The 12,173-nt window shown below is 40.7% G+C and overlaps 1 pseudogene; it reads right to left on the bottom strand.

Annotated features, from left to right (window-relative positions):
- Positions 1-7,574: 7,574 nt before the first annotated feature.
- Positions 7,575-8,803, bottom strand: LOC123094393 (BTB/POZ and MATH domain-containing protein 1-like; annotated as a pseudogene).
- Positions 8,804-12,173: the final 3,370 nt, after the last annotated feature.

The following is a 12,173-nucleotide window of genomic DNA, read 5'->3' as shown; positions in this document are numbered from 1 at the left end:
ACGTTAACTAGGGTGGTTTTCTTTGCAATTCACAGGGCAACTACGATGGCCTAGTGGTTATGGCGTTAAGCCGTGAATGTTGAGTTCAAATAATTTTTTCAAATTAAGTGATGCAATAGATTTCTGCAATGAAATAGCGCTGCGTCCTTTGTTATTAAGCCTTTGCCTCTGAACTAATCATGGAAGGCAAGTAGCTTGGTTGGTTTGTGGTACCTGTGCGCGAACTCCACGTGGTAAGTTCAAAACCTGCAAATAGCAATACTTTTTGGGTTTTCTTTTCCGAGCTTTTGCGTTCGAGAATCTTGGCCTTTCATGGGCCGGCCCAGCGCGGGGCGCTGCAGTCGCCTGCATCGCCGTATAGGAGCTCTGTGGCCGCAGCCTCCGATGTTGCTTGCTCCGCGTGGACGTCCGCGTGTACCACACACCGATCGAATTGATTCGATCTCGATGGGAATTCAGCTGCTACACGTCCCGCCGCCGCTTCATGCACGCGATGTTGCCTGTATGCTCGCCCGACCAATCTACCGATCGCCGTACGTCTCGACTCTCGACTGCTTGCATACTCGGATATGTGCTGCTTTTTTCAATCTTGCCCAGAACTACGCCCCAGCCGGCTGCATCTCAGACTCGATACTTCCTCTAGATCAATGATCCATAGCCTCCTCGAAACCTTGCTGTGATACCACTTCATAGAATTAATCAAGGCCACTGTCGATCTACCGAGGACCAAACAATCACACAAGCATGACACCAAGATTTGGTCACGAGGTTCACCGATATGATTACATCCCCGGGGCCTGACTACGAGCGCTCCTCCCCATGACACCGCTACAATACCGCACCCTGGCCGCCCGGGCGCCGGCACAGGTCGCCGGTCCCCCCACGTGTTTGTGCTATTATGTTGGCATATGTTACATCGTGTGTCTACCCCCGCTATATATGAGAGGCTTAGGATACAAGTGTCCTACTTGGACACGATTCCATATCCTATCTAAACACAATACAACTACAAATCCAATTGTAACCTACCTTGTACACTATGTTCGACACAACTCTAACACTCGAAATAAGTTGTTCTAGGTATTTGTCAGATTGCTTTCTCAATATAAGTTTAGAATTATCGTCCTCAACTTTTCTATTACATGCTAGCACTTTTTCATACTCTAATCTTGATTGAGTAATGTTAGATTTGCTTTTTTTTTTTGAGGGACAGGCTCAACCTGTAATTAAATTACTACAGAAGAGATGTTACAATCCTTGAGGGAGTTCCGTAGGTGTACAGGAACATCTCCGAACGTCTAGAAATCTCCATTACTTCTAGCAAAAGCGGCCAGCTCATGGGCCATTTTGTTGCTGGTTCGTCTCACAGCCTTGACAGTTGATCTTCTGGAACAATTCATCTGATCCCAGGTATCTATAACTAAGGGGAAGAGTGCAGACTGATTGTTTGATTTGCAGTTCAGGGCAGCAGGGATGGACGAGCAGTCCGTCTCCACACAAAGTGGCCCTCTGTAGACATTGCCTAACACTGAGAGGCCATGCAGCACAGCGGCAAGCTCGGCTTCTTCCGGGTCTCTGCACGACGGCAAGCGTTGTCCACCTGAGACAGCAACTTGACCAGTCCAGTTTCTGACGATAAAACCCGCTGTGGTTTCCCCCGTATCCTGAATGAATGATGCATCAGTGTTTAACTTCCAGAAACCTGCTGCCGGTGGCTCCCACAGACCTCCTGTTGCTTGCAGATTTGCTTCGTATACAATGTCGAACATAATCTTACATATTTCTCCCCAAAATTTTGTCCTGGCACAAAATGTAGTCTTCGGTCTTTCTTTGATCATTACCAAAACAGTACTCTCTTGTATGGCCTCTCTATTTTTTGCACAGCCAATCTGAATGTTGTCAAGGCACTGCATGTTGCTTGCATTTTACTCTTTTTCGAGTTGAGGGACGAAGGTTGCACCAAAGAAATGTTCAAGGACGAAAGCCACACTTCGCGATAAGTTGAAGGACGATAAATACACTTTACTCTTTTTCTTTTTGAGTTGTGTTATATTGTTTTAATATCTATTTTGGAATTAATGAGGCCATAAAAGATATTTTCCCCATATACTACTTCCACAAATGCAATATGTGTGTGCTCCGTCCGCCATTATAACTCGAAAGAGGCCTCCACCGTGCCTTACCATTCTCAACAACTACCAGCACCACAACAACAACATTGCTTCAGTCATACCTCTGTGTTCTTACAACCATATGCTCATTGTTTGCTCAACCCCAGATCACTTTCTTCTAAGCTCTCAGCTGGTAATACAATATTCAGTAGCAAGAAACCCAAGAAATATAATTTATTTGTGTAATCAAGAATTCAAGGTATACACATGGCAGCGAGCGAAGAAAAGCAAACGAAAATCAGTCTTCCAAGAACATATATGTCAGCACTAGGGAAACACAGGTATACTACTGCAGACAGTGTTCGCTTAGCAGATTAGCTCTACAATTTAACGGAACCATGGATTTCATGCTCCTTACGTATTTCTAACTTTCATATATGGGACTTCCATTTTGTGTGGGTAGACTTATAAGTTGAGACTGGATTTTCAGCACCCGGGTGCCCCTACACTCTTTATGAACAGTAAATTCAAAACAAATTGAAAAAAAATAAAAAAAATCTGAAACTTTCGGACTTCAAACATAATCAAACTTCCGATGATCTTGCAAAGTTTCAGCTCAAAATAACAATCGAGGAGCCCTCACCTAAACAAGCAAAATCATTGTTCAAAGTTTATGTACACTTTTGAGCAGTGAATTCCTTTTTTTTTTGTGAGGGCTCCATGAAGGTTATTTGTTCCTGAAACTTTGCAAGAACATCAAATCTTTGATCCCTGAAAGTTTCACTTTTTTTTTTGATTTTTTTTACAAATTTACTGTTCATGAGGGTGTAGGGGCACCCGGGTGTTGTTACACCTTTCTCTTATAAGTTTGACAGGAAAGAAATGTTTGTCGTTTTCCATTCCAAGTTGCAACATGGCATTAGTTTTCCTAGAGTAACTGGAAGTCAAGATTCCTAGAATTTGTATTGCTATCTATCTGATAAACATACCACATATTTAACATGATCCATTCTCTCTTTAGGAATTTGTTTGCTTACACTCAATGTTTCACTTCATCTAATTTCCTGTTTGGTTTTAAATAGTCGGTACTTTAAATGTAATTTGAGGTTCTGCATTACCTATACAAAGATAGAAAAATACTAGAAAATAAGTGATCACTTCTTTGCAGTTTGTAGATCTAGCAGATTCTAGAGTGGTATCTACATCTAGACCTGATATTTGGGGATGATGTAAACAATTTTCTCTTTCAAATTTAAGTAGTTCATGTCAGTTATTTGAATGACCACGGACTAATGTATTTCCATTTGCATTGTCGAGGCTGTCAAGATTTGGAGTTCTTATACTGCGCCTAGTACCTTTTAACTATGGCGGACATCTTTCCAAAAGCTCTATATATTTCACTAAAACCACACATAATTCTCATTCCAAACTATCATTGCACACGTTTGTTTAGCTTGCATGGTTCATATGAAATAAAATAAAACACTAATGTGTATAATTTAAACTTTTCATGCAAATGTGTGTCGCCAAAGTAGAGTTTGAAAGTGATCGATTTGGAGATATGCGGGAACTTTTGGGGGAAAGATCCAACACCTAACACAAGTCAAGTACTGATATTATTCAAGGTTAATTCACCACCGAACTTTGGCTTATGAGAAACACCATGGTCAGTATAATAATGCTTTCTTCTTCAACAGATTCAAGGTCCACCCGAGCAAAGAAAAGATAAGGAGGGCACACAACAAATACTTCAAAATTTACATGTGATATAAATTATTATATGATATGCATTGACATCATGTCTTCGGTCCTAGCAGTGCCACTACCTCGCTAATGTTTACTTTATTGATCTTTACAAAGATTGGAGGTCACTGATTTTTTTTCACAAAAAAGAATGTTGACGACCTAACTCATCATGTTGCATTTGTTCTATCTATTTGTCAAAGAAAGAAGAAAGCAGCCACTCACAAACCATTCTATTAAAAAGCAGAAAAGGTGACACATTTTGTAAGAAAAAATCTAATAAAAATGTGGATCTTTCTTAATGTTAAACGGACAAATCAATAGGTCCAATGGAATAACAAAATCAAATTGCCATATCTCACAATATGAGGGCATGGTAAGAGCCAAGTAATGCAAAAAAAAATTGATTAAAAAGGCCAGATGTGATGAGTTTGTATGAGTTATTGGAGTTAGTGTAATAAATATGTAGGCCCTGTGGATTTAAAGCCGATCATACAAATGTTCAAGTGGCTTGATATAGTATCACATAAATCATCTCCCTCTAGATGCAGTGTGCTCCACGGGACGTCGAAGGATTTATATATATTTGGTAAAGAACATAGGTTTTACATGATTCATCTCATGTAGTTCCAAGTTAATGCTCAACACAAATAAACAGATTGCATGTTATTCAATGCCTTTCTGGTTACACCGTTATATTTCATTTATTGTGTTATGGGAGATGGACTACTATCTTATAGTTGATTGACACACTTAATTATTGGTCTAATATCACATAAATCATCCCCATCCAAATGCAGCGAGCTCCACGGGACCTTGAACGTTTTCTACCCGGCAAAGAACATAGGTTATACATGGATTATCTCATGTAGTTCCTAAGTAATGCTCAACGCAAATAAATAGATTGCTTGTTATTCAATGCGCCTTCGTAGTTATAATAACATTATATTTCATTCATTGTGTTATGGGACATGGAATACTATCTTAGTTGATTGCCGCTAAATAGGTACAATGCCATCATTTGCATTGAAATTATTGGGATGTGAAGTTGTGAGCATCACTAAAAAAGGTGGTTTATGGTGAATGTTGACATAACATAGACGACAGGGCTCGCAAAACGGAGCAATTGAGATACGAGCGAGAGAAAGATGTGCACACTAGAGGAACTGAGATAGAAGCGAGATAAAACAACAAGATGAAGACAACAAATTCTTTGTTGATCCACTTTTCAGACGCATGCAGAAGGCCACATATGTTATACGTGAATTGTAATTCTTCATTTCAAGGTAGCCATGGAAGCCGAAATAGTTGCCATACAACAAAAACTTTTCCCTTACATATGTGTTCCCAAGTTTATGTTTTCTATTTGTATGCTCTTCATTGTATCTTATTTTCACCTTTGATGGGGCCAAATTGGACAAATTGTAAAAAAATAAATAGTACATTTTAAGCTAAAAAATTAACATACTATATATCCTGTAAAACAGAATAGCTTTCACGATGATATTCATTACAACAGCATAATATGACATGACATCTCTAAATTGCACTACAATATCATTTCTTTGAGAACAAATAAAGATGATGCCCGCGCAATTGTGTGTGCCACTATGCTAGTTTAGATAAAATTACTTGAACACAACATTTTTATTCTTATAGAGAAGAGATGAGTCATATGATGCATAAGAGTCAAGTTTGCAAGGACGAGCTTCTTTGTTTAGCTTTTGACTTCTAAACATTTCATGTTGTAGGTAGGTCTATGGTCTAAACTTCTCGAACATATAACTTCAGTAAACTATATTTTATCTCTTTTTTTCTAGTTTCGTGGCATAACATACCTATACACTTCATCTGATTAATCACTGGATTCGTAAACTATATACATCCTTTTTGCAGGTTTAATAGACCCCTCACATACACAGCAACCAAGAAACACTCTAATTCTAAAAAAAGGCATAGCACCAAAGCTTCTTCCCTAGAACTGAACTATACTCCCTTTGCTCCAAAATATAAGATATACATTAATTTTTCTTTAAGTCGAACATTTCCATGTTCGATCAAGTTTATATAAAAAATATTAACATCTACAATAGTAAATAAACAAAATATGAAAGTATATTTCATGATCAATCAAATGATATTTATTTGGTATTGGATGTTGATATTTTCCAATAGGCTCGGTCAAACATGAAAAAAATAATTTAAAAACTTTTACTTTTCAAAAAATATTAATAGACCTTATATTCTGGAACCAGGGAGTATCAAATAATATGAAAATTAATACACCATATATTTTGGAACAGAGGGAGTGCAAAATAATATGAGCGCACGGCACCTCCACTGCTTTGCCGCTTGCCGTGTGGAAACCCTCTTACCCTTCAGCAGCGGCTCCGCAAACACAAGAAAACATAGTCGAAACATGCCTCAAACAGCGGCAGAACTTCACTAATAATCTATATCTGCTTCACGAGAATCAGTTTAACTACGTCTTATTTATTCACTTGACAGTAATGAGCTGAAGTTAGGATGCAAATTTCTACGTTGCCCAATAAAGAGATGCAAGCTAATTACCGAGGTTCTTGCCCCATTTATATATAGAACACCAATGGTGAGACGCAGATACAAACACGCACACATAGGTTCACAGTACCGAAAATAAAAAGGCAAGGTTTCAGCTGGGGGCATCAACACACATGCATGCCCACTAAAAGTAGATTGTTTCAAGGCGGATATAAGTAGCCATAAGGATGCAAGTTAATTTAATTATCTCCTATTTTATTCACTTGACAGAGATGACCTGAAGTTAGGATGCAAATTTCTACATTGCCCAATAAAGAAATGCAAGTCCAATCATGTGAAACTTAGGAATGTGCAAATTCACTGGTATTACAGATATTAACTGGCAGCCCCACTGTCAGCATTGTACCCTTGGATATAACTAAAAGAGGAAATGCTAGTGTTTCAATTTTGAAAATGAAATAGCATCCCATGATCCCAATTATTATTGAGATTGACCTTAGTCACCACTGCATACATAGAACCCGAATGAAAATCTTGATCTTAAAATAGTCAAAACACATAGGAGGAACTACATGCATTTTTTGGCAAGACAAGAAAAGGTACCAAAATTCAAGCCAAGAAAATCAAGATCTCAAGAGGTATCTGCTCTCCAATGTCTAAAATTGCTATTGCCGACATCCTCAATCCTAGAACTAGAAGGAAAGCTTCCTGTATAATTATGCAACGATAAACTATTCTGTTGCTACTTGTTCCCAAATCACCACAACCTCTACTCGGAAGTACAGACACTTGCACGATATTCTGCAGGTTCTGCCAACCAACATCATGGAAACATATTCACTCATCTTTTCCCATTACCAACATGTGCAAAAAATAATTGGGCCAAAAAAAGCATGTGCATATTTTCGGCTTAACTAATTTGATGCATAGGGAGAAAGCAGCATGGGAAGTATTTGTTGTGCCCCAGTAGAGATTTAATTAGTCGACATCATTGTATATATGTAATTGCAAACTATAAATATATTGGGCAAGAAATAATAGGTAATTCTTGGAATAACAAATAGACCAGTATGGATGCAGTCTCCAAACATCAAAATAGAGATGAAACTATATTTTGATACCTCATGAGGAAAGAAGAGTTCAAGTGCCTGCCTTGCATTACTTGTCCAAAGCATTCAAATGAAACAAAATAACCGCTGGATTATTATTGGTAGGTCTGCAGAAATGCAATGAACTATCATTGCTAAAATACTTGGCATCACTCAGCTAAGGTGGCGAGGGCATGGAAATCAGCTCCATCACAAGAGAAGGAAAGCTCTTATACAAATGCTTGAAGCCATCAGTGGACACGACTGCGCTCCGACGTGCCGGGCAGCTGAGAAAATCAAAGCATGCCTTCTTCAGCCCATTGCAATGGTACTTCTCAGCAAGTGCCAGGATGGTCGGAACAGAGTCTATTTTGATGTGCTCACATAATTTTTCCTCACAAATCAGCTTTAGCCTCTCCATATCATACATGTCGGCCGCAACGAGCAGATGCGGGTACATGGCTTCTTCATCTTCTTTTTCTGTCTCTAGCAACGAATCAGTGTAGGCAAAGTAGAGCAATGCCTTGAACACCTGTGCCTCCATGTCATCTATGCGTATGACACTGGCTGTGTTGCCCTCTTTCATAGCACCAAAGAGCTCCACATTGAAGACTGACGACCGGGACGCAAGCACGCAACGGTGTGCCGCAATCGACTCACCGCCTACCTCAAACACAACGTCGGCGCCCTTGCCGGTCTTGAGGAGATCACCGAGGTGCTGGTTCAGCTGAGGTGGGGGCACAGTGACAAACTTTGGAGCTCTGGCCTCTTTGGTGCAGATGTCCTGGACGCGACGATCTCACACCTGATTGTGAAAGAATCGTCCTTGAGATACTCCGACTTCTCCAAATCCTCCCTCTTGATGAACTTCGGATAGCCCCGCATTTGCTCACCACCAAAAACACTTACAGGTGTGCATGCCCACGGCCACGGCAGTCGCTTCTCAGGCACCTTGGCGAAACCAATAGTGAACATCGCCTTCACATCCTCGGTTGCAATTTCATCGAGCTTGAGGTAAATTGATATATAACCCGCTGTTTGGGAGTCCATGCCATTGGGGTAATAGTTGATGCGCCAGCAACGGCCGCCGACGGAGAATTGGCTGGATTGGAGGAACTCACCCGTGGGGGTCACCTTGGTGCACCAGTAACCGTCGATCTTGAGGGTATGATACCCTCTCGCCGAGGTGCCGACGATGGCGGAGGCGGATCCCGATGGCTTGCCGGCGGCGGCGATTGCGGACGACATGGCAACCTGCTCTGAGAAATGGGGGGTTGGGAACTTTCTGGGGAGAGTGGTCACCGCCGCTAGTCCTGTGACTCCTGTCGCAGGGTTTCCTTTTTGAGAAGCTGTCCTAGGGTTTCTGCTGACTGCGGGGAATTTCGGAGAAACCGAGGTACAAGAGCATTGTTGGGCCGCCTGGGCTCTCTCGAGAAGGTTCGACTTTTTTCTTCTCGTGGGCTATTTTAGCATTGTTAGGCCCATAGAGAGTTCTAACCTAGCCTGGCAAGTACAATGGTTCGCCCAAAAAAGAAAAACCCCTAAAAAACCCAAAAAAGAAAATGGTTCTCTCTAAAAATAATAATTTCAAAATAAGTGTTCTAAATAAAGGGACAAGGTACAGTGCTTTGCATTCGCAGGGGATCGATGTCGCTTGATCTAGCCGATTGGCGCTTCGGTCTCAGTTGTAATTGTGCAAGCGGTTAAGGAGTCGAAGTGATATATACGGTCAATAGTTCTTTTTTTCCTTAAATGATAAGTGTCACACGGGTGGCATGGAGCACTCCAGCCCTGACGTTTTTTTATAACTAAAGTTTCCATCCGGAAAAGAAAAAAACCAAAAAAAAAGAAACTTATCATCCGAAAAAAAGTTGTCATGCTTGACAACTGCCATGTGTTTGTGCGACGCGTGTGGCACTTATCAGGGTTTTTTTTTGCCCCGGTCTTCTCTGCCAACCATATGACAATGAAGCAACATAATTTTCTGATTTGATACATATATATTATTGAGAGAGTGGATCCAAAACCTGATTCTTCTTTCTTTTTGCGGATAAAATCATGAATTACTCACACTCAAAAGTGTTCATACAATCAATCGCAGCAAGCTCAACAGCAACCTGGGGCTGAGCCTAACCAAGTCATAGTTCTGCCCTCTAAACAAGCAAACTTTGCTATGCTATCACTAACCTTATTTTGGCTACGATTTACATGAGTAATACATGATTCACGAAGAGACATAAAATATCTAATCTCCTTAACAAGCGACAAATAAATCGATCTATCAACTTCATTTGCCTGGATCAATTTCCCTGTAATAATTGAGTCCATCTCGACCTCCACTGGCAGGTCACTTATTTGAATAGCGAAAGACAAACCTTCCATGCACGCACATAGTTCAGCTTCAAGAGCATCTCGACAAGAAAAAAGCTGTCTACACGAAGTGAAAATGATGGCCCCTTGCCATCTCGTAGCAACATACCGGCTCCTGCCGAACCATCCTCCGCGTAAGAACCGTCAGAACTCAGCTTCACTCAACCAGCTTTGGGAGCAATCCACTTAGGACCTGCCTCACTCCTTATCACATGTGAAGGTCGATGAGCAATATCATATGTTATAATTGCCTTACACTTACTAGGGTCGGTGGATGGATCAATCTTAATACCAATAAGAGAGTCCAGGAACTCATCAAGAACGTTCTAGACACTTCCATGGGTGGCGGTGGTTTATGATGAACAACCTCATTGCGGATATGCTACACCCTCCATAATGTCATCAAAAGCATTTTTTTTGCGGGGTGTCATCAAAAGCATTGAACGCTCAATATCTGGCAACGGTTCAAGAGCCTGCAAAAGCCATTCGTCCCCATTGTTTTGCATGGTAGTTATAGAAGGGAGGGTCCATACCTGCGCCATAGAGTCCCATAGCATCTGTGCAAAAGTGCAGCGGCATAAAGTATGAAAACAGTCCTCTGTTCAGTCGCACAAACCGGACAAAAATCAGTAGTTTCCAGCCCCTGTTTGTGTTTATTCTGCCAGGTTGGTAAGGAATTTGTTGCTGCTCACCATGCAAAATTTCGTACTGATGGAGGTACATCCGAAGACCAAACGAACTTGCAGCAAGACCGACTCCCATCCGGATGAGAACTAGACCCAGTTGAAGTGTCTCTATGTGCTTCCTCAAAGCCATAATTGTATGTGCTTTTTACTGAAAAAAATACCGTACTTGCCCGGTCCCCATGCCAGCGTATCCTCCTCCAGTTGTGGCGACGCTCGGATTTTCATGATCTCATTAATATCAGACGGCAAGAAAAACTGTTGTAGCAAGGCCAGATTCCATGAGCCATTCTTATTAAGCAATTCTGAAATGTATCTTATATTCTGCACCTTCCTTGGACAGTGACAGGCTTGTAAGAATAAGGCCTAGGAATCCAATTATCACGCCATACTCGAATATTCCTTCCATTGCCCACTCTCCAAATCAAACCCTTTTTAAGAAGATCTAGTCCATAACTTATAGCTTGCCATGATGAGGATGCATTACTACGAAATTTGTGCACATAGACTGTTGGGCTTAGAGATCAATCTCCAAGCTTGTCGGGCTAATAAAGCTTGGTTAAATATACGAAAATCTCTGAAACCAACACCTCCTTTATTTTTTGGTTGCAGCAAATCATCCCATGTTCTTCAATGCACCTTCCTTTTGCCCTTAAAGGATACGTGGGGGATTCGATCTTACTATGCGCCACGTAATAGGCTTTACAACGTAGTAAGTTGAAAAAACATGCCACTATTGTGGAATTGTGGAGATCAATTCTACTAAATCTGTCCGATAAACGGACACTGGTTGGCCTGAATTTAGTAACTTGGCAAAATTTAGTCGAGAGTGTCGCGGTATCACTTTGACTAATGAAGGAGCTACATTCGCATGGAATTTACACACTACTGTTCTAAGCAGAAGCGTCCACGTCCGCACAACTAGTACAAGAACTTCGATGTTAACAGACACAATATCCAGCAATGAGTGTCATATGTTCCCCTAAAGAATCGTCCTGCATTATTCCAAACCAGGCTGAAAATAAACAAAATGCATAAAGTTACTTGCATATATGTTCACATGCATAAACAACACAATTTACGTTCTCTCTCTTTAGTCGAGATTCTATCGATCTTGTGTAGCCTCCACAGTTGAATGCACGCCCCAGCATAATTGTTGATGTGAACAAGCTTCTATTGTGGACAACCAACCCGGATTTGATTTCCCTAGCCTCAAGGTGTCTGTCCACAGGGGTATAAAGGGATCAGAGTGTCATCTACTAGAATTCTAGATGCATATATACAGAGATATAAATCTTTTGGCCATGCTCAAATCAGTATCAGATGAGATAAAAAAAATCCAGGCCCAGTCTCTTTGAAAGAATGATAACTAGCAAAGAGAGCATCGCCTTACAATACAGTGGGAACTTCACATTTGAAATGGTAAATTTACTAATCAATTATTTTTCTAAACTTCTAGTGCAAGACAATATGCAAAGGTCGACAACCCAACCAAGCCAGAAGCCATGTTCATCCAAACTTTGCTACCTAAAGAAGCATGTGTAATCTTAATCCATGAATGCAATGCTTTTGGTATTCGTCAAGAAATCTTTAGAATGATGGCAAGCTAATTCTCTTTCAAAATGAAACATGTTTCAGTCTTCTCAACTCCTCTCCAA

The sequence above is a fragment of the Triticum aestivum genome, chromosome 1B (genome assembly GCF_018294505.1).
Source record: "Triticum aestivum cultivar Chinese Spring chromosome 1B, IWGSC CS RefSeq v2.1, whole genome shotgun sequence".
In the NCBI taxonomy this organism is placed as follows: domain Eukaryota; kingdom Viridiplantae; phylum Streptophyta; class Magnoliopsida; order Poales; family Poaceae; genus Triticum; species Triticum aestivum.
This window is presented reverse-complemented; position numbering and strand designations above follow the sequence as displayed.